Source organism: Vespa mandarinia, chromosome 2, assembly GCF_050613455.1.
Source record: "Vespa mandarinia isolate Hongniang chromosome 2, ASM5061345v1, whole genome shotgun sequence".
Taxonomy (NCBI): domain Eukaryota; kingdom Metazoa; phylum Arthropoda; class Insecta; order Hymenoptera; family Vespidae; genus Vespa; species Vespa mandarinia.
Genome location: NC_140811.1, coordinates 7,097,060 through 7,120,964, shown reverse-complemented (window position 1 = coordinate 7,120,964; position 23,905 = coordinate 7,097,060). Strand labels below are relative to the sequence as shown.

Below are 23,905 nucleotides of genomic sequence, written 5' to 3'. Positions count from 1 at the left end.
TTCCTTCTCACTTTCTTTTTCTCTCTCTCTCTCTCTCTCTCTCTATCTCTCTCATCTCTCTCTTTCTCTTTCTCTCTCTCTCGATTAAATAAAACCAAACGTAAAATAATATCAAAGGATTTTAAAAGATAACAATATTTGATCGTTTGTTTCTGTTCTGTTTTTGTTTTTCTACATTAGATAAATAATTTCTTAAAACGTATACCTTGTATGAACGATATTTATTACATGGTATGATATTTTTCGGCATAACGTGGCATATTTTGCACCAGGATGTATCCTAATGGAGGTATTAAATTCAGAAAAATAATATATATAAGAGCGTTATTAAAAGTGCATTTCCATGGATATCGCAAGAGGGAAAAAAAGGACGAAAGAGAAATCTCCATCAAGTCTAACGCGATGTCAGACGCGTATCAGGTTGCCCGACGTCTACGAAAATTGCGAACTCGTGAGTATAAGAGAGCGAGAGAGAGAGAGAGAGAGAGAGAGAGAGAAAGAGAGAGAGAGAGAGAGAGAGGGAGAACTGAAGGAAGTGGAATTTTCTCGAAGAACGAAAAACATGCGGATAGAAGGAACTCCATTTTACGCTTCTCAAGAGATTAAAAATTACGATACTTACGTTGACTGAATTCTCTCATCTGAAATTCGTGTAGGTATAACAAATGGCCCGACCGATTGGCATCGATATAAAAATCAAGAAAATGCGTTATCTCGGTATACACGTATTAGTACGTTTATTTATGTCTAACGGAATTACTTTGATATAAATTATTAATGAGTATAAACGTTCACGACAAAAATCACAACGACGGCGCTTGTTGTCGGACAACGAAAAAGAGAAAAGGTAAAAGAAAGAGAGAGAGAGAGAGAGAGAGAGAGAGAGAGAGAGAGAGAGAGAATGAGTTAGAGAAAACTTGCTTTTTTTTGGTCCATAGTAATGGTAATGTTTGAGCCATCCAACGAATTGCTTTGAACAAACACGTTCTCTTTCTCTCTTCCTCTTCAAAAAAAAACGCGAGTAAGCTTATGCAAGGAGATAAAAGTATGATGAAAAAAAAAAAAAAAGAAAAAGAAAACACACCCACACATACAAACAAAGAAAAATGTATACTATATGCATGATTTTATCGCAGATTACATAGATCACTTACCGTTGTTTTACCTAGTCATCGTAAAATTTAGTCGGTGTTTGTAAAAAAAAATTGTAATAAAAACGATTGATTACGATCGACGAATTTTATTCGTTATACCTTTATTGATTCATTGTAACTAGGGTCGATTGAATTGTTTCGAGATATTTTATATACGCTCCAAAGTATTACAGGGCTGAATTTTTTTCTAGAAAGTTTCTCGATTCGTGCCAATGACATAAATGTGTCCGATAAAACTATAAATTACCGAACTATACGATCGTCATCGATTTTGTGCAACATTTTCTCATTCGCATGCGTGTGCAAGTGCCATTAAATAGACGCAAAAAAAAGGAAATAGTGAAAAAGATAGAAAAAGAGTGAGGAAGAAAGAGTAAGAGAGAAAGAAGGAGAGAAAGAGAGAGAGAGAGAGAGAGGAAGAAGAGCGTAAATCGGTGACACGATTCAACGGCAACGTAACTAAAGCCAGTCACCATCTGCCGACACTATTTTATAAATATTTATACTCGTATGGCCTGATATATTTAGTCGTCTAGGGAACGATTGCCGCGGAATCGTACAACGACATCGACCAATTCTTTTCCAGTTCGCCTTCGCCCAGTAGAAAAAGAGGAATAGAAAAGGAAAGAGAAAAAGAGAAAGAAAGAAAGAAAAAGAGAGAAAAGCTGACGGTATTTTTAGCCATGTTTCGGTCTTTTCAACGTCATCCAGACGAACTCTCGCGTCGTTGTTACGTTCGTTCTTCTTTTCGCTGTTCACTCGACTGCACGTTCGATGATGTCGAGCGATTAGATTCTTGCAGCTACTATCCGCTTTACGAAAAGAATTTGATTTATTTTTATATGTGAATCGTTCTTCTTCGGTTATGAAAAGAAAGAAAATCTTTTTTTATTAAATATCAAAGTGAACAATTTTTACTCGCTATTATTCTATGCAATTGAATTTATTTAAAAAATTGTTTTCAACATTCATTGTAGATATATATATATATAATATAATATATATATTCTTATAATATATTCATATATACTTTAAACAATATATATATATATATATATATATATATATATTGTTATAAGAATCTTAACCCATTACGCGTATATTTATCGAGAGTAGAAAGCTAGGATAGAGAATAGAGAGCTTTCTACTCTCTATTAATATTTTTTACAAATATATCTACTATGTAGTGTTTTATAAAGTCAACGTTTAAAGAATGCTAAGGATCATGCTGACGAGTTGAGCGACGTTTAACAAACAGCAGCTGATGTCTGGAGTGTTCCTGAAGTAACATTACCAATGGACAGAGTTCAGCCACGTCATTCATATATTCACCACTCGACTACCATCATAAACGATACGTATGTATATTTAGTAATTTGTAATAAAACTATTCTCCACCAATGTCATACATTTGATAGTTTTACATTCTCGAGATATCCCTTTATTGTATTCTCTATACACATAATGTATATTACGTATTCTGTACACATAAGTACGATGTTAAGTTATTCTTTGTAGAAAAGAAATTATCGAATAATCGTTTACCTATTAAAAAAATAATTTGTAAGTAAAAAAACGATCTGTTTTCCTGATTTCTACATCTTTCATATCGTTGTTATTTATTTATTTTATACGATTTAGAAAAATGAGAAAGTTAAACTTAAACTTAAAGAAATAATTTTTATAGAAACATTGTAAATAAAAATAATATAAAATAATATAAAAATGGCTCGTAATAAAAATAATATAAAAATTGAGACACGTTTAATTTATTAAAAAAAAGAAAAAAAAATAAAAAAAAAAAGGAAAGAAAAGAAAATAAGCTTGTAATATCCTTATTTTCGTTCGAACATAAAGCGACTAATAAAATTCTTGAAAAAAAGAGACATAATGCGAAGTAATATTTTCGAATGGGCTCTCGTAGATATTCCTCCAGTGGTATTTCTCATACTACGTTATAAAGCTACGGATAATAGTTCGTAAGGAATTATGGGAACACCCTATATAGGAACTAGCGCAGAGGAGGTTTCAGGCACGTGGTGAGTTCACGTAATTGATCGTAACGTTGAAGTTAAGCGAAGTCCTGGCGATGAGGCGAGTGCTCGATGTGAATGAACTTGATTAATTGCTCGTCTGAGTCACGAATTAGCGTGTGAATGGATGACCTCGATGGAGATGCAGGATAGAGAGAGAGAGAGAGAGAGAGAGAGAGAGAGAGAGAGAGAGAGAGAGAGAGAGCGAAAGCGAGAAAGAGAGAGAGAGAGAGAGAGAGAGAGAGCGAAAGCGAGAAAGAGAGAAAGAGAGAGAGAGAGAGAAAGAGAAAGAGAGGTACCAGTTAATGCTGGTGGCGTAGATTTCTAGCATCGACAGCAACTACTGTTACTGTTAAAACGAATGAAAATGACGAGAGTCGCTAAGAACTTTCAATTCGATGGTCAACTCATTGCATTGATTGGTCGTTCGTTTATCGAGTACCTATCGATAGAAATCGATTCAATTTTATAAAAGAAGAATTTACTAACTCTTACTTTGGCACAGTTTTCCTTCCGATTGAATTTTTTAATTAACTGGATATGTCAATCTTTGAATTTTTTTCAACTTTAAAAAGTTAAAAGCAGAACGAAGAATAGCTAAAATCCTTCGTAAACGCTCTTATATATATATATATATATATATATATATATATAAAATCATTTTTATTATAAAAAAATTCATACATCACATAATATACAAAGAAATATTCAAAGTTTAAGAAAATAGATTTTCGAAATATCGAGCAATTATACGATAAGATCGTCATTTCGAATTATTTTCTTCCTTTTTTTTTCCTTTTTTGTAACAATTTATTGTTCGAAAAAAAGAAATAAAGTGTAATAAAAAAATATAGAAACTCACGTCTAATCGACGATGGATCAAAGAAACGTTCTCGATTTAAGACCATTCGAAGGGAACGCGCTCACGAAGGGTAAAGAACTCCTCCTTTTTCGCCGATATTATCGTCCGAAACTATTTTTTATTCCCCTAGAGAGAAAATGAAAAGGAAAGGAAAGTGGAAAAAGAGAGAGAGAACGAGAGAGAGAGAGAGAGAAAAAAAAAGAGAGAGAGAGATAGAGAGAAAAGGAAATCGTTTCAGGCTCACGTTGATTAGTTCTGCCGCGATATCTTCCGACTCCTCTTTCGATCTCTCGAAATGAATGGAAAGAGAGAATGAAGAATATATCGTATTTTCGATTCTTTTATCGATATCTATTTTATTCTCTCCCTTTTTCTATTTCGAAATTTAATATTCTTATTAAACAATGTAATGCAAAAAATTGGAATATATCGACATACCAATAAAAGAAAAAAAAAAAAAAAGATAAAAAACTGAAAATTCCCGAGTCCATTACGAACGTATATTTGTATAAAACGTAAAATCGAAAATCAACGGACCGCATGAACAATAACAAACGACATTTCGCGATTCGTAAATCATATTAACGATTTTCGCAGTCACCAGACCGTTATTCAGCTTATATCGAACTGTCAACGAGCACTGATGGCATCTATGTAACTATATCTCATATAACATCCTTTCTTATTCATAAATCGATTAGTTCTCTCGAATATTCTCCATCGTTACCTACGAGATTTATCATTGCACATCGATATAAACTTGATATCGAATCTTAGCAAACTTTGTCAAATAATTGGAAATTTATGAAAAGTCGTATGCGAATTCCAACGAAATATTTTGACACGCAATATCCTTCGACCCCACGCAGCGAATCTAATTTCGTTAGAAGTGCTCTCTAGTACGAATCGAAATTGAATTTTGACGAAGTACGATGTATTTCTCTCTCTCTCTCTCTCTCTCTCTCTCTCTCTCTCTCTCTCTTTCTAATTCGTAATACGCACGCGCAAGTAAAAAATCATTTTTTTCAAAGACAAAGGTTCCATTGAATGTGTGACAATAAAAAGAAAAAAGAAATAATTATGGACAATTTGTCTATATGTTTTCTAAAAAAACACTTGTGTCGATATTAATTAACAACGATGAACAATTCCACTCGATGAAATCGATTTAAAAATTTGATGGAAACAAAGAAAAAAAAAAACAAATCGTCAAAAATAGTCGAGTAACACGAACCATTGAAAATCTTATGGAATAAATAACTGTAGCCAAAAAAGCATATCCTTCTGATATCACTATATATATATATCGATGTATATATATATATATATCGATGCAGACACACGTAGATACAAAACTGAGAACGGAGCAATTCGATATGATAGATAACAGGACGTCCTTGGTCTCTGCTCGTTTTCTCGCCAAGTTCGGCTCGCCACCGATAAATTATTCCACCAAAGATTGTTTTCCCTTTCCCGTCGTGCACGATCCAGTCGAAAGTAGCGGAGAGTAGTGGTAGATGGAAAAGGAAAAGGAGTGGGAGGAGTAGAAAAGGTCAGGGGAGTTGGATGAGACGGATGACTCTCCGAGAGTCGGTGTAAAAACGGTGAGATTGCTAGCAGGGAGTCAAGCATGGGGTGGGTAATCTAATATTATTGTGACTCGCTGTCGGTGGTAGAGCCACCCCTTATTCGCTACCAGAGAAAGAAAGAAAGAGAGAGAAAAAGAAAGAGAAAGAGAGAGAGAGAGAGAGAGAGAGAGAGAAAGAGTAAGAGAATGAAAACGCGAGAACTGCTGGGATTTCTGATGGTTCAGATTTACAAAAGCAAAACAAAAACCATTTTAATCATAATTTTAATCTATGCCAAAGGCTTTAGTCTATCACGTTAAAATCTTCAATAGCTCTTCCTTTCTAAAAACTTTTATTCATACCTTTGTCTTCATAGATTAAAAATCATGTCATACTGCATTTATGAAAATATTTTTGATCTTTTCTTTCAACCAATATCATATATACGTACATATATACATATATACATATAATATGTATGTCGAAACCAACGTTCAATCGGATAGAACGATTATTACAAAGGATCGATCAATTAACTAAACTTTTCGAACGGTAGAATACTAATTAACCCTATTACCGATAATGCTCGCCATCGGCGAAACGCGCTTTTAATCATCCGCACTTTGCCCACTCGCGATAATAAATCATATTAGAGATTTTACACCGACTGTGTCGCTTCAAAAATGGTTATGTGACAACCCCGAAAAACGAGGAGAGTGATGAACCTTACTCGATTATATGCATCACCGAATGACGATAGTTTTAATCAATATTTCGTATCGCGAATACGATCAATTCTTTCTATACCAGTAAATTGAAAAAGAGGAAAAAAAATTTAATTGTACGAAATGTTATTAACTCGATCCATCCTGTTATGATAAGTTCACTGTGTATAATGCTATAGGTTCAGTGATTATTTTTTTTTTTTTTTAAGTAGAAAAAGTTTGGAAAAGGAAAAAAAGAATAGAGAAAGAAAGAAATCAATTCAACAAGTAACACTTGTAAATTATTAATTTTATTGATTACTTAAAAACACTACGAAAAATAAGACTATAAAGTATAATAATAATTTGGCTCTTGAGCTACGAATAGATCGCTCGAAATAGGGGTGCATTCAACTTATGAAATTGTCAAGTGGAGAGAAAAAAAGAGAGAGAGAGAGAGAGAGAGAGGGAGAAAGGATGTGAGAAATGTCAGGATCGAATTTACGTATGAGAAAGAGTGCATTTTCAAACGAAGGCCGAATGGTAGAAAGAAGAAGACAGAGAGAGAGAGAGAGAAAGAGAGAGAGAGAGAGAGAGAAAGAGAGAGAGAGAGAGAGAGAGATGAGAGGTGTAGAACTTTAAAGGGGAGTCGCAAAGTTGGACACTGCATTGCGTTGACGTGCTTCACGAAAAAAAAAAGAATAGAAACAAAAAAAAAGCCATCCCTTCCTTCCCTTCTCGTGCATTTAGTAGCCAGATGCGCATACATCGAATCCAATCACGCGCGTTTATTCAAGTTGTTTGCCCGACGGACCGAAAGAAAAGAGAGCACGCGTTGGTTGCTGGACGAGAGGATAACTGAGAGAGGGTGATCTAGAGGATCGACGCTATTCGTCGACTCGTTGTCGCCTTCGTAATAAGCCAAGAGTGACGAAACGAAGAGAGGAGAATGAGGACATCTTGTTTTTTAAACTTGTTTTTCTCTCTCCAAGTAACGAAGGGTGCCAAGTAAAAAGATTTTTCATCTTTCGAGCGAACGTTTGTTTTTAAAACGTTCCAAATGTTTTTCTTTTAATTACAATATCTCAGACCGTATAATTATCACCGTAACATAAAATATTCGTGTGAAATTTCCTATTTCTTAATGAAACTGTTTCTCAATCTTATTTATTTGTATATTTGATTTAAAAATCAGAAAAATCTATAATAATGGATACACACACACACACACACATATATATATATATATATGAATATTTTTACAAAAAGAAAGCATCGATTTTGTCACATAAAAAGTGAAACCACGTATCAGGTAACTGGCTTATAAATATCATATATCAGTTATATAAATACTGTTAAAGTCTTCCAACTTTTTTTTTTGTTTTTCTTTTTGCAAATAATTTATAACTCAGACCATATATCACTCTATACGCAGCCATATGAAAAGTAAATATCGGAATGTTATTACGGTTTTGAAACATATGCAACTGGATATGTAGAATACACGGGAACGGGGTTAACTTTCACAGCATCGTTACTTACTCCTATCATTGCCGGCCCTTTCCTACCTGTGAAACATCCCAATGCACTATGCTAATAAATTAGAGGGACTCCTGTATATTTTCTACTTTCTTCTTCTCGAAATTTGTATATTTCCGTGAGGTACAATTTTTTTTCATTTCTATTATCCTTCTCCCCTCAGTTGAGATTCAACAATTTCATGAAAAGTATTCAACCGTAATACGTAAAGTTTCGTACATTTTTATGTATCTTCAAGGAATTCATTTGTACGAAATGATGTAAAAAAAAAAAAGAAAATTTATAGAAAGGATTATCTTATCGGTATAACGTACTATATAATTATCGAACTTCGAAAGAAATAATTTAATATCATTCAAATATTCCATAAATATACTCCAAAGATATAACAAGATATTGTTATGGGGGAGGGGGGAGGGGGAAGAAAGGGGAAGGGAGATTGTACAACCTCCGATGATGTAAAATGATTGACTATCATATCACGCGCGTTTGCACAACGATGACAAAGGTGCGCTCATGTGCGATAACCGATAACCAAATCCACTACCAAGAATCGTAACCGTCGAGGTCGATACACTCGATAATCGACACATACCTTACTATGGACTGATAACTGATAAAACTTCTTCTCTTTCTCGTATTAGTAAGTTATTTACAACATACAGAGAGAAATCTCTATATCCGGTGATATGATATCCTTTCGATAAAATTTAAGATGACGCCATCTCTTAATGTATCATGTCTAGGGTAATATGTATTATCAGAATGATAACTGTTATTTTCATAAGGATGTAGCTATCTGGATTCATGATAATTGACGGATTCGTTTCATCGTTATCCTATAAGACACGTGCGTGATATAATTAAGAAGAAAGAATAAAAGAGTTGTGGATGATATTTAGTGTAAAAAAAGATGTAACTTTAAAGTAATAACAAAAAAAATTTTTTCGATATAACGAATGAATGATAAAAATGACGTATTTAATACGAAAGATGTATTATTAATATTAATATAGATCATCGAGAATGAATTGAATGAATGAAAGGTATATTATGATATTAATATAGATCATCGAGAACGAATTGAAAGAACGAAATTTTGTCAATGATTTTTTTCATATATCTGTGCTTGGAACAAATTGGAACTTTCTTTTTATTAAACGTACGAAATAATTATCATTAAATCAATTTCTATTAATCCTTGAAGAATGATTAATGGGGATGATTAAAATGATTTTACTCTAATGTATCTTTCTTGTTTCATCAATGGAAAACATCGAACACGCACTATACTCGATGTCGACGTTTCTCGCACCATTTAACTGCGTGTGCCATAGCCGCTAAAGAGTGTCTTTGACGAGGTCGATAATTACTAGCTGAAAGGGTTCACGAAGATCGATGCCGTCGTTACAATTTCGCATATTCAAGAACGTTCCGCTTTAGATCAATTATTTTTTCGTATATGAAATAAATCATTCTTTTATCCATTACAAATAATTGATCGTAGGTATTATGTATTATTACATAATTTTATTATCGATGAAAATGATAAGATAGTATAAATCTTTATAAAAAGAAAAAAAAAATAAAGAATAATTGAATTTCTAATGCATATTAACTTAAAATAACGAGTAATTGAATATTATATTACCAAGTCTGATATGCACTTTGATCTTATTAATTTTAATTTTAATTTTAATTTAATTACCAAACCAGGTACGGCTAATTTCGAGATAATTATGCAGCTTATATGAATAACTTTGACCGAGATATGATTATCAAAATGAATCGTCTATCCGTTGCTAAAAAGGAGAGTAGATACTAACTACATGTAGAAATATATTACATGACTTTTTACAACTCCGTAAGACCAAAAACTGTAGGAAAATGTAACAGTGTCTGTTTATATTTGTCGCACGTTGCATGCATACGATATCGTATTATACTCGTTTGGCCCTTTTACAAGCATTTCATAGTCTCACGCTTACATTGCGTGAGATGGAGATTGTAATTTGTGATTACACGTTCGTCCAATGCCAGTGATTCTCATACACAATTTCATGAATTCGTTTGAAAGGATTTTTTAAACATATTTTATGATAATATTCTTTTCAAAACTTCGTATTGAAAATTTCAATTCATCAATGCCCCTCGTAATAAATTTTAATATTTTTTTTTGTTTTTTCATTCATTCATTATATACGTTTTATATAACTTGCATATGTACGTATATAAAAATTTATAAGAAACGACTTTGAATATCACTGTATTAAAAATAGCAACTCGTCACAACACGCGATCAACTCTATGGCTTTATCGTTACAATTTCCTTACCGATTATATAATTGCAATTTACAAGAACAAAACAGTAGATTGATGTGTACTTAACGCGATCAGATAAAATAATTATCATACAGCGTATACTACATTAAGATTAAAAAATTAAGATAAGAAAAAGAAACGAAGCTATAAGAAGAGAATTATAATAAATTCTCAAATAAAGGAATAATCAAAAAATTGCTAATGATCGAAATATAAACGAGAAGACAATATAAAGGAATAGTTTCATCTATACCTTCGATAGACTTCTACGAAGAATGATCTTGAATTTTGAAAATGTTTTCTAATATCGAATTGCAATAAATTTCTATCTCAACAAGAATATTTTATCTACCTTTGTATTTGTAGTATGTAAAACAAATCCGCCAACTATCAAAACGATTCTAATGAATCGAGACTAAGCGAAATCATATATCAGATTCTTCTCTTCCTTTTCTTTGTCATCGATATCACGTGTTTAACGAATATGACTCCATTGTCATAATTCTGATAATAACACGATTAAGAAAGATCGAATCTTTAATAGTTCGATCTATATATATATATATATATATATATATATATATATATATAAAATTACATTAAATCGATTCAATTATAATAATAATAGATTATTAACTGAAATTTATATATATATATATATATATATATATATATATATATATATATACATACATAAATATAGTAATATTAAATTAACTAAATAATATTAACTAAAAAATAATTTCTTGTTAGAACAAAAAGTAAGAGATAGATAGATAAATAGATAGAGATAGAGAGAGAGAGAGAGAGAGAATGACAATACAGGCAGGTCCACGTCTATCGACAGGAACGCAGCCGAAGGCATCATCCGCTCGTGGACCATGGAGCGGCGTATGGGATTATGACAAATATACGAGATCGAGGAGACAAAAGATAACGGATGCGGGCTCGCTCGCAGGACGACGCTTAGGTGTAGTATAGGCGTGCGGGCCCTCGCACGTATACGTGCCAGGATGGTTAATGGCCATGCACGCAAACGGTTACGGGTGATTTGTGCACTATTGTTCGCGGGCCAACGCGTTGTAAACGCGGCTCGCATGATACGCGATAGAGACTCGTTGTTGATAAGCGTCGTAGATACACAACGTGCGACCTCCCCTTTTCCGTTCCTCTCATCTCACCCACCCATACCCCACCTACCCTTCGTCGTCGTCGTCGTCGTCGTCGTCCTGCCACGTTACGCTTATACATACATGTACATGGGTATGCTTCAGCGATTGTAAATCGATCGTTTGATTTGAGTTGCCGGTTATCGAAGATATTTGTAGAAAATATCGTTTGATATATCGGTCCTCATCGTCATAGTTTCTTCTTTGATTTATGAGTATATACTTTTATATTACGCGTTACTTTAAATTCGAAAGCTTTCGTATACCTTACTCATCATAAATTGAAATTTAATAACTATTCTACTATTCTATAATAATGCTTTCTCTTAACTCGGAAAAATGAATTTTCCCTTTTCCAATTTTTCATTTTTCATCTTTCCTCCTGTATTACCGAAATGTATTCCAAAGTGAACGTACTAGTAAGAGTTTTTTCCTTCTGGCAAACATGAGTTTACAGCTCGTTTCGATTTCAAACATCGTAAATCGATAACCCAGTTTACACCGTCGCAATGTTTACTGGAGAGTTCGCATGAGAAGGCACTCGATTCGCAGCCTGACAAGTAGTTTCGTTTCGCACTGAAAAACACGGGCTTACGTAGTACGAACTACGTCCGATGGTTACTCGAAGTAACAAAGTTAAAAAACTCTACGTTTTACGATGCGCGTAGTTTTACCTAGGTAATACGTATACGAGAAAATATTTATAGTATAGGTGAATAGATATGTACACATATATTTTTTTTTTACATATATACAATACATATGCACATATGCATGCAAGCACATATGTATATAAATACTCAACGATTCTTCCTCATACATAGAGATACGTCCGATTTACATAGATATCAGTTTCATTCCTGCTTTCCAACGGATGGCTCTCTCCCATCTACAACGGTGATTTTACCATAGAATCTTATGGTTTTTCGAACAGACGGTGAAGACTGAACGAAGAGGAGGAAGTTCCCTTTCGATCTATATCCTAGTAAAATTGGAACAAAAATCACCACCGACAGATGCAGAGTACAACCAATATATTCGATTTTATCATTGTAGCGAGTTTTGATGGAGTACATATACCAGGCTATTGTTTTTCCATTGAAGTTTCTATCGCGATTCATTTAGTTTCTATACATGCTACGTTTCGTTTTTACTTTTCTCGTTTAACTCACGTAACATGTCAATCGTCAGTCAAATCAAAAAATCAGAAGCGAAGAAATTAAGCTAAAGTTGTTTAATATCATATTCAACGGGGGATAATTAATATCAAATAATGAGTCGTGTTAAGTAGGACTCGTTAAACTAATTGTACGATGTATAAGAATATACAGAGTGTCCTACATTATTTTCAATATCTCAATCTTTTACACTTTTGACATCAAAGAAAGAATTTTCACGATCTGAAGATTAACGAAATTATATTTTTAAATTCGTTTTCTTTTTGTAAGCTAGAGCAATATAAATATCCTCGTTATATATATATATATATATATATATTTTTTTTTTTTTTTTTATTACGACATAATAAAGGAACAATAACGAACTTTAAATCTTAATGACTTTATTAAGCATTCAATTTTGCTGATAGTTATACTTTCACGGAAAGTTTTGCTTATACCATTAAGCAACAGTTTCAGATAAAAGAAAAAGATAAAACGATATTTAATTCGTAATATAATCCAAACGCGAAATTCGAATTGGAACGAATGAGTTGCTGAGAAGAAAACTTCGTAAGTATCGATTAACGTAAGAGGATTTAAACGGAGATAACGCGAATGGCTATGATTTCCATAAGTACTGCGGTATTGTCTTTTTGCCGGCGATGGCGATAGAGAAGAAACGGCTGACGTCGATTTGTCGATTTGTCATTTCCATTTCTGTTTAGATTCTTCTGAGAATTTTCTTTCTTTATCGTGATCTTTCGTTCGTTTAAAAGAGAGACTTTCTCCATCAATGAAACGAGCATAAAAGAGAAAATAACATCAATATAAAGGACAGGACAATTATTGATGTTTATTTGTATCAGTTTATAAACGTTGTAATCAAAAAGTTTGATCAAACTGTGTAATTGGAATATTGCAATTAATTTTCTTCTAACCATTTGATAACCCATGTATTCGTTAATCAATTTTTTCCTTTCTTTTTTGTTTTTTATTTATTTATTTATTTATTTATTTATTTTTGTTCATACATTTTTGAAGTTGTATTCATTTGAAGCACGATGCCCTTTCAAAGGTGGTAAATAACATTATTGCAATTAAACAATTTGTTAAGCTTCAAAGCTTTATGACAATAACTTAATGAAATATCGATAAAAAGATACATTATAAATGCTCGCTGGATTCCTATTGATATTTTCTATTTACAAACTTTCGTTTAGCTTAAAATATCAATTTCCATCAGAAAAAAAAAAAAGAAAAAAGAATAAAAATTGTTATGTCTTTCGTATCTGAACAACAACATCAAAAATATCAAAAAATAATTTACAAAGATTATTCTGATTTAAATACGCACACTATTGGATTTCGAACGATAAAATGTAACGATCAAAATATCGACGACAATTTTAAAACGGAGTAGCAGACAGATATATTCACGTATATAATCGAGCGTCTACATTTATAAGAGAGAATAAAAAGAGAAAGTGCGAGAGTACAAAAACCGAGAACTTATTCATACTTCGTCGTCGTATAAATGTCGCGATGTAGTTTCTGCACCGATATTACGAGCAACATTCTCTCCTTCCATCGGCCATTAATCATTTTTTTCGTTCACTTTACCACAGGATTATCCCGTTCCGCGTCATTTCTGCTTTCGCCTATTCGAACGAAGGAAGTTTCGTGTTGAGAGGCGAGACCGATCGGAGAAGCAATATCGATATCATGCAACCAAAGCCAAGAACCAAAGAAACTACTTCGCATTATTCAGAAGATAAAGCCGTTGTTCTTTTCGAAAGAGTCGAATGTATAAAGTCTGAAAAATAAATAGACTTTTTATGACGTATTAACGTCTCTAACAAATAGATCGCGATAAGGTATTCAATCGTTCTCTTTGATTTTTCTTTGTCAATGAAAGCGACATTGCTTTTTTAATAAAAACAACAATAACAATGATAATAATAATGATTATCATGATGATGATCATAATAAAAATTAATAATAATGAAATAATTAATAGCAATAAAAGTAATAATAATAATAATTATTAATATTATTATTATTATTATTATTATTATTATTATTATTATTATTATTATTATTATTATTATTATTATTATTATAATCGTTGGAAGGATGGTTTTATCTACCGTGTTCTGATAGCAGTGAAGCTCGATAATGCAAATTTCTAAGAGGAAGGAGAGACATGTCGGTAGTCGGCAGTAATTACGTGTGGGGTGTCAGCACGAGGGAGCCGGTTACCGTTGTTGAAAGCAAAAGAGAGAGGGGGTGAGAGAAAGAGAGAGGGTAAGAGAGAGAGAGAGAGGAGTACAAGAAGATGGATCAAATATAGAAGGGAGATAGAGAGATATACATATATATGATAGAGAAAGACACATAAACGATAAAGAAAGAAAAAGATAAGGATAGAGCAAAAGAGCAAGAGAAAAATAGAGAGAGAGAGAGAGAGAGAGAGAGAGAGAGAGAGAGAGAGTATACACAAGAAGGGGGTGTCACTCGCAGCTGTTTCAACCCCACGGCGTGAAACAGCTCCGATACGAGTGGAGGAGCAACAACAGTCACTTGGTCATTAAGGGGCGTGATCGTTGTTTGATTGCGGAGGTCGAGCTAGCTTTTCTCCCCACTCTGTCTCTCTGTCTCTCTCTTTCTCTCTCTCTTTATCTTATATTAGTCGCTCTCTTGATCCTTCTCTCGCTTTTCCTCATCCCTTCCCTCTAACATTTCGAACCCTTTCTCAGTTGAGTCTACCCTCGAATAACCACGTTCTGTAAACAAAACGGGATGTCGAGTGTCGCGGAGAAGAGTGAAAAGGATGAAAGGAGAAGAAGAAATAGGAGAAGAATAAGAAGAAGAAGAAGAAGAAGAAAAAGAACGAGATAACGTTAAAGCAGAAGAAGGATGATGAAAAGAGGAAGAAACTGCAACCTCGAGGACTTTCTATTAAAGGCGAGTCTTGAAAAATTCCAGAGAATGAGCCTCGCTGCTCCGTTTTCACGCAAGACGAGTCAGTTAAAGCGAACGAAGTACAGGTAAGAGTGAGAAAGATAAAAGAGAAGGATAAAAGAGAGACAGAGAGAGAGAGAGAAAGAGATGGGGGAGGAAAGGAGGGAGGTAAGAAGACCGAGAAACCTCCTAGGAAAAAAGAATTTTTTTTCCCAAGAATTTTTGCTGACTTTTTAATCTTATATGTGGCATAACAAACCGAACTCTTATGAACAATCTTATGCTTTTGAACTCTTAGGTTTTTTCTATTTGTTTTCTTTTTTTTTTTTTTCATTATTTTTCCATCATTATTGTCATACACGCAAGAAACATTGCTATGCGTTGCCGTGAAGAACTTAAATTTATAAAAAGCAAGAACTTTCTATAGCAGTAGTGTGTATATACCTTTAGAAAGAAACTGGGTCATCGAAAAGAATTCAAAAAGGAAGAAAGAAAAAAAATAGAAGGAAAGATATTCATCTCATTAGACAAATAGTTTTTGCTTATTTTCACGAACTCTTTTTCTCTCGCTCGATATAATATATTTTATTTATATAATTCTATTTATAGGCCTGTATCAAATAAAAATCGGCATTGAATTCGACGTATTTGATTGTAAAGTCAATGTGATATAAATATTAATCCTAAGAAAAATTGCAACCTTCTTATTTTATTGGAGCTAAAAATAACCTTTATTTTAAAATCGTAAAACAAAATTAATAACGAATTAACGTTAATTACTTAAAACGATATATATATATATATATATATATATATATATATATATATATATATACATATCAAAAATCTATTATGCAAGAAAACCGCAAACGGAAAGATAAAAAGATTTATAAATACTACGTTCGTTTTCAACGTATCGATAATGATCGTTTGAAATCCAGATTGGCCAATAGGAAAAATGAGAGAAAGAAAAAAAATGAGAGAGAGAGAGAGAGAGAGAGAGAGAGAGAGAAAGAGACATCGCTAACGATCGTCGTTCGTTCGTAAAAAAAATGGCAATTATTTTTCCGTCACTTTCGAATAAGACCGTAGAGGTTGGCACGATCAATGCAGACCATTTCCATAATTACCGATGCTGTATGTCGGTGTTGTAGCAGAGAAGGCCTGTGTGTAACCGTGCCTGGTACGTTCACCTCCTCGACGAAACCTAATACGGTAAGTGCAAACTTGAGGCCGGTGCCAAGGGCCGTCGCTGAGCGAATCGCGACTTCGCTTAACAAGACCGATATTTGTGCTCTTCGAGAGAAACTGCTGCACCTAACGGAAATATTCCGAACCGCCGCGAAGTTCGTACTTTTAATTCATGGTTAATATCGCTTTGCCACTCTTACCTCGCATTTTACTGAAAGCACCCGTTCTCGGGATAACCATCGAAAAAAAATGTTTTTAATTCGCACAGTGCCCCTATATATCTATAAAGCCTCCAGGCTCGCATTTATACAGCCAAGAATTATTATTTGTTCGCTAATTTTCTTTTTCTTTTTTTTTTTTTTTCTTTTAGTTCGTTTCACGGAACTCGATATAATTCATAAAATATTATACGTATCTAATAAGTAATATTATTAAGAAAACGATCTGTGAGTGTGCGTATTTCTTTTTTTCTTTCTCTTTTCTTTTCTCTCCTGATTTCTTTTTTCTTTTTTTTCCTTTTTTTTCGTTACGCAACGATATTATTTTAATTATTGACTTTGGTCCGTTTTCTATAATAACATAAGATGTTTAATCTTTATTCAACTTTTTCGTATATCAAATGAAAATATATAATAGTCATTCGAGTCAGAAAGTCGTCATACGAGCAGGAGACATCGGGGTCGAAAGTATTTTGTTTATATTCTGCGCGTTGTTTATCTTTTCACATATCTTAAATATTAGTCATAATCATAATAAAGGCTCAGTATACTTTCTCCTTCCGTACGTATAACATCACGACAGCGTAAAATTATTTTATTAAATACATATCTTATTTGTAATTATAAAATAATTTTTGTAAATCATTATACCATTGTATAAATTAGATCTTACCGATCTTCGAATCGATATCTTTCGAGAAAAGGATATGAAATGATTAATAGGAATGACTACTCGAAATGATTAGCTATTTCGAATGAAGCGAAAGAAAAAAGAAAAAAATAAAGTAGTTCGAAATAATGATCTTAGAAGAAGAACGTCGAAAAGCATCGTTCGATTTGAAGTAGAAGATCCGGAAAGTAATAGAAAAGTACTGGCAACGGGATCGCAAGGAGATTTAGTTTTCCGCGTCGATGGTAGACGGTAGTAAAAAGTAAGAAAAAGGGACGGTGGTCGTTCGGCTTCGAGCGTTGAACGCGCTTGGAACGTCTCCAGAATCGTCTTCAGGAGTAAAATCGCACCGAGCGCTTTATACCGAGAGAAGATATTTAGCCGGTCGTTGTGTATTTCTGTGCTGATGCTGAATAAGTGAAAGAGTGAGTGAGTGAGTGAGTAAGTGAGTGAGTGAGTAAGTAAGAAAGAAAGAGAGAGAGAGAGAGACAGACAGAGAGAGAGAGAGAGAGAGAGAGAGAAAGAGAGAGAGAAAGAGAGAGAGAGAGAGAATAGGAGATACAGTGAAAAAGATATAAAGAGAGAAAGAGATAGAGAGACTGGTACATACATAAATTAAATTGACTTGTCACTGCTTGCAGCCACTATATAATACTTAACGCTGGATTAACGATCGGTCTTTAACCGAGGTTCAACCCTCGACGTTTGAGCTCGCCGACCATGTTGGCGACCCTCTATTTCACGCTAGACAGTCGACGATCTTTCCAAAACGATCCGAACGAGGAGAAAAGGAAAAGGAAAAGGAGAAGAATAAGAAGATGTGAGTAAAAGAAAAAAAAAGAGAAAAGAATAAAAAGAGGGAGAAACAGAACGGAAGATAGTACTTCGAAAAATAAATAAAGAGATTTGCGATGAAATGTGTTCGGATAAGAGAGACGAATTCGTTCGCCATCTCGAAAATATTATTATTTTCGACGAGACCGTGGACACCGTAGAAAAACAAAGTCAAGCACAACGGACTTCGCGCATATTATTCGACAAAATATAATAGTTTATCTGAGGCGATACATGAGACAAGATTTATTCTGTTGATATCAACAATATCTATGTTCATTTATGCGAATAACGACCACCTACTCTCTACTTCCCAAAGAGAGAATACCTACGTTTATTTTAAGTCTCTTACCAAATCCATTTAATTAATCTTGTCAAGTACAACTCATAAAGTACCAGTACTAAATCGAATCCAGATGCAATACATTATATATATATATATATATATATATATATATATATATATGAGTGTGTGTGTGTGTATATATATGTATGTACGTATGTTTAATTCACATACATTCTACTTAGCGTATGTATATAGAACAATCTAATGATTTACATTGGTACATTAATCTAACGATAACAATTAACGAGTATTATTCTATGAATATCATATGAATGAATTTGCCGAATATAATGCACTCATGAAATTCTAGAAACTTTGCTCTACTAATCGTTTTGCAGTTTATTCGTGCATGCTTTTGTGAACTTAGAAATCGATTTACTACCCATTATATATAAACAGTGTATCATATTCGCATAATAACAGAAAGCATCAGACCAGAAAGATTTGAATCGAATATTTTCCGTATGAAATATTAATAAGAATGTATATATATATATTATATATCCTATATATATATATATATATAGGATATTTCTATTTTTAAATACTATTATCATAACAAATGAAGGAAAATTTTTATTTTCAGAACCAATAGATGTTTCTACTTGAAAGCATTAGATCTTAACGAGAAGTGTACTGGATGATTTGTGCTTGTAACACAATATAAATCCTTGTTCCAAATATCGAATCAAAGTTTTCCAAAGCTGACAAATAGAGATTCCCGTTGATGGCGTCGAAGTTGAAAGTAGAAAAGAGAAACAGGAAAAGAGAAAAAGAGAAAAAGAGAAAGAGAGAGAGAGATAGAAAGAGGGAAAGAATGAAAAGAAATAGATGAAAGAAACAGAGTGTTTTACGGTAAAACTGTTCGGATCCAATTTATCTGACGCACGGTGTAGTAAGAACTGGGTCGCTTCCGGGCTATCACTTCGTCCTCCTTCCTCTCCCTCCCTCTTTACTCTTCGACCATCGAGCTGCCTTCACAATTTCCAAGGCTCCACGTATTCTATCATGTCTCATCTCAACTTTTCATTCGATACTGTTGGTTTATTCGGTGACATACAAACTCCGGTAAGAGTTTTTTTTTTTCGGGGCAAGTATTTAAAGCGATAAACACTCCAAAATAAAAGAAAAGAATTATCAAAATACAATCCAGTTTTATCCTTGCTTCTTAACATACGAATAATTCCATTAAATGCAATTAACTTTACAAGAAATTTAGAAAGTTTATTTAAAATAAGTATATAGAAAGTTTATTTAAAATAAATATTATTAAATAAATGTATTTATATGCTTTACCAAATAATTATTCTTCTTTCGATTATAATTAAAAAAGGATCATTGCGCTAAAAAATTATTATTTTATATCTCGGTCATGATAGTTATCATTTATTTTTCATTCACAAAATATAGATATTTCTCATGGATAATACCAACTGAATATGAAAGAAAAGCGAGACAGATAGAAAGAAAGAAAGAAAGAAAGAAAGAAAGACAGAGAAAAAGAGAGAAAGAGAGAGAGAGAGAGAGAGAGAGAGGAAGAGAAATAGATAAAGAGAGAAAGGAGAAAATACAGTGGCACTGATTACGCATACATAGAAGACAGACAAAAAAAAGGTGAAGCCAAAAGAGCACCCTTAATGATCCAGGTCAGTGATAAAGTATTCCGAGGAGCACTAAATTCCAAGCCGAGTCGGAGTTAATACAAGTCGCGGTTCTCGCGTAGGCCACACGTTCGGATTAAATAATGACGCCAAGCGGCAGGAAGGTTTATGACGTTGACTAATATCGGTAGTAGGAAGCTTTTGATTAAGGGGTCTTTTACACCTCGGACTGACCCTGAAGGGATCAATGGCCTTCCAAGTGAAGTAACGCGAGTAGATAAGCCTTCGGTCCGTAAAATCGTCGTGCGTCTTCTAATCGTTTCTATCACATGACTCTTTAATCGTGCCTAATCTCATTCCAAAAAATTTCATGGAACTTTCTGCGACGATAAAGAAAGAAGAGAAAAATTCGATCAATTTTGCTCGACTCGTTATTTTCATTCATTTTGTCGTTTTTTCTTTTCTGTTATTCTTTTTTTTTTTTTGCTATTTAATCTTAATCGCAATTATTCTACTTTTTATGATCAAATTCTTAACGTCAATTAATTTTTCATACTATAATAATAAGGAATTATATTATCTTATTTTAATGTAATAGATAACTGAACTGAAATACTATTATAAATATACGTTTTTAATTAGTTTTTAACCGAGTACATAGAGTCAATAGTATTACGATAGATATAATCTTAAGACAAACGATATAATTTAATTGAAGTAAATTTAAATTATCGTATATTTTCATATATCAATAGGGAGTTGAAAAGAATGAAAATTCTATCAGTTAATATGAGAAATAAATCCGAAGGAATCATCAACTTGTCTCGCGAAGCGAGACTAACACTCGGCAGTATTTCACTTACAGCCACTGCGCCTGACTTCCAATTAATTACCAGGCCGTTTCTCCATGCGGCGCGTCCCAGACAGGTTCCGGATAAATAATTAACCGAGGCACTAACGAGAAGTAAAAGGAAAGAAGCGGTAGGAGGTAAGATAACTGGATGCGTGAACAAGTAAGAGAGACGCGCTTGCTTTCGATATCATCGTCTTACAATCGAGTGGCCCATTTTTATAATATATGGCGGACGAGTATAACTTGGCAGTAACGAAACTCTTATCTTCGAAAATGTCACGAAGGATATTATTTTTATCGACAATATGAATCGTAGTAATACGAATGAACCTTTAAATTTCTTTTTATAAGAGGATTTAATAAATTAGCGACAATTTCTTAAGATAATCAACGATGTCTTATTAAAGCAATACGGTTTATACAATATCTTTTATCGATACGAATCTTTCCATTGCACACATTACATATATATATATATATAGTATATACAGACTTCCAATTATACTCATTTACACACAATATGCATCGACAGTATCGTATCCTTCGATTCTCACTTTGGTTCTAAAGTATCCTACGTGTTTCGAACGAACATATCCATACCCATTCGATACATGTACATGTTCGAGTTTACATATACCATGGGCCTATGTAATTCCAGTTCGCCTAATGGAGATAAGCCAAAACGTACGACGTGGTTTTCTCAGGTGGCGTAATGAGCGAGGACGTGGGACCCTTAATAACGCGGTCGACCTTCCTCTCTCTCTCTTACACATATACACATCTTCTCTCTCTTTCTTTCTCTCTCTCTCTCTCTCTCTCTCTCTCTCTTGTCTTCTCGATGGACGCAGGTGCAGCAAAATTACTGTAGCGTTTCGGAAAATCCGAGCTTGCCCCCACGGGGCGTTATGAGACGGCGTTATGAGACGATGTCCTCGTAACGCAGCATTACTCGATACGAGGAGCTAAATTACGAGCACTTTCAAAGAGAACTTCGTTGAATTCCTACTCTCCTTGCTCGTTCTTGCCTCCGAGAGAAGTGTTTCACGTTGATCGATCGAGACGTAGTATGTACGCTGATTATTATCGAAACTGTTACGAAATTTTACGATGAATTCAAGTTCGATCGAGAAAACGATTAAAGTGTATATTGTTAAATCGTAAAATAAAAAAAAGAAAAAAAATAAAAAAAAAATAAAAAAAAATGAAAAATCCTTGAAACATCTGACGAAACAATATTAATGTTTACTCTTAATATATTTCTAATTATCGAAAAATTATTGAGAAGAAATCTTTTACCGTATCATTTTTTCACAGTGTTCAAAGAATTGAAACGTATATATAACTCTTTTAAAGACTTTACTGAATAAGTCATAAATATCGATCTTGCCAATATCGTGCGTAGATTTAATCATTCTAGGATACACAATCTATTTGGAAGAAAACCATCATCAGCACCATCAGCTGTAAGAAAGTAATAGACCGAGAAATTTCGTTGAGACGGAAGGCTGGAGGTCACGACAGGAGACACCTCATATATATAAAGAAATTTTTATTCCACAGCAAGTGTGCATTTATCACTGGGGATCTCACCACCGGTCGTTCCTCCAGCATCCCTTCGTTCTCAAGAACGAACACGGAAATACAATGAGAAACGGTCGTTTTCTTTCTGTAAATTCAAGAATGAAGAAAAGAAAAGGAAGAAGATGGAAAAAATAGAAGGAGGAAAAAGAGAAGAGAATCTCTAAAAGAAAAACGTGAGCTCACCTTTCGAAGCCAAAAGGAAACAACTCCGTTCGTCACGTGCTCCAAGACAGCATGCTCTCCTTTCCTTTATCCGTTCTATTTCTCTCTCTTTCTCGTTCTCTCTCTTTCTTCCTCCCCCCTCCCCTTCTCTCTCTCTCTCTCTCTCTCTCTCTCTCTCTCTTCCTTTTTTCACTTTTTTCCTATACCTTTTCTATCTTCTTGACAAAGTTCGATCTGGCGAAGTTCGATCAATCGATCCTTCTCACTGCAGACATAGCAGAATTTCTTTCCTTCCTCCTCTTGATTCTAGTCACAGCGATTCTGTCTATCTGTCTGTCTCTCTCTCTCTCTCTCTTTCTCTCTTACTGTACTTCTCTCTTACTCTTTTGCACGAGCGCGTGGAGAAGGAAATTATGACGATAAAAATCGTTCAGATCGTAGAATAAGTTTCCGCGCTTGCGGCTCCTGCGTACTCATGCGAAATCGTTCATCTCGTGATATGAACCAAAGAAGATCCTGATGAAAGTCCCTTCGATATAGGATACACCATCGTACCATACTTCCTATACTTCTTCTTTTTTTCCCCTCCCTTATTCGCAATTCTCCCACTTTTTCTCCCACTTTTCTCTTTTTCTTTTCTTTATTCCATCGTTAAATCATTCGACAAAATTCATCGATTAAATCAATCGATCGATCGATGATCGATCAATCGAGAACATCCATCGAGAAATTCGAAATCAAATGACGGAGAAAGAACAGCTTGTCTTCTTTAACACGTAAGAGAATAGCTCGTTAAAGGCCGTTTCAATGTGCATGAAAGAAGATGAAATAAGGGAAGACAGATAGATAGATAAATAGATAGAGAAAGACAAAGAGAAAGAGAGATAAAGAGAGTGAGAGAGAGAGGGAAAAGGAGAAACTAATGTTACGCGCAGACAATAACAGAGCAAACTGCAATGAAACGGGATTGTCAATCT

General features: G+C 33.8%; 1 protein-coding gene across 1 annotated transcript in view; it reads right to left on the bottom strand.

The window, feature by feature from the left end:
• Positions 1-23,056, bottom strand: part of pxb (putative Hedgehog signaling attenuator pxb) — a 406,415-nt gene extending 383,359 nt beyond the window's left edge. The window contains exon 1 of the mRNA XM_085654848.1: positions 22,950-23,056. The gene's annotated coding sequence lies outside the window, so the exon portion shown is untranslated. The remainder of the gene's footprint in view (positions 1-22,949) is intronic.
• Between the last annotated feature and the right edge of the window lie 849 nt (positions 23,057-23,905).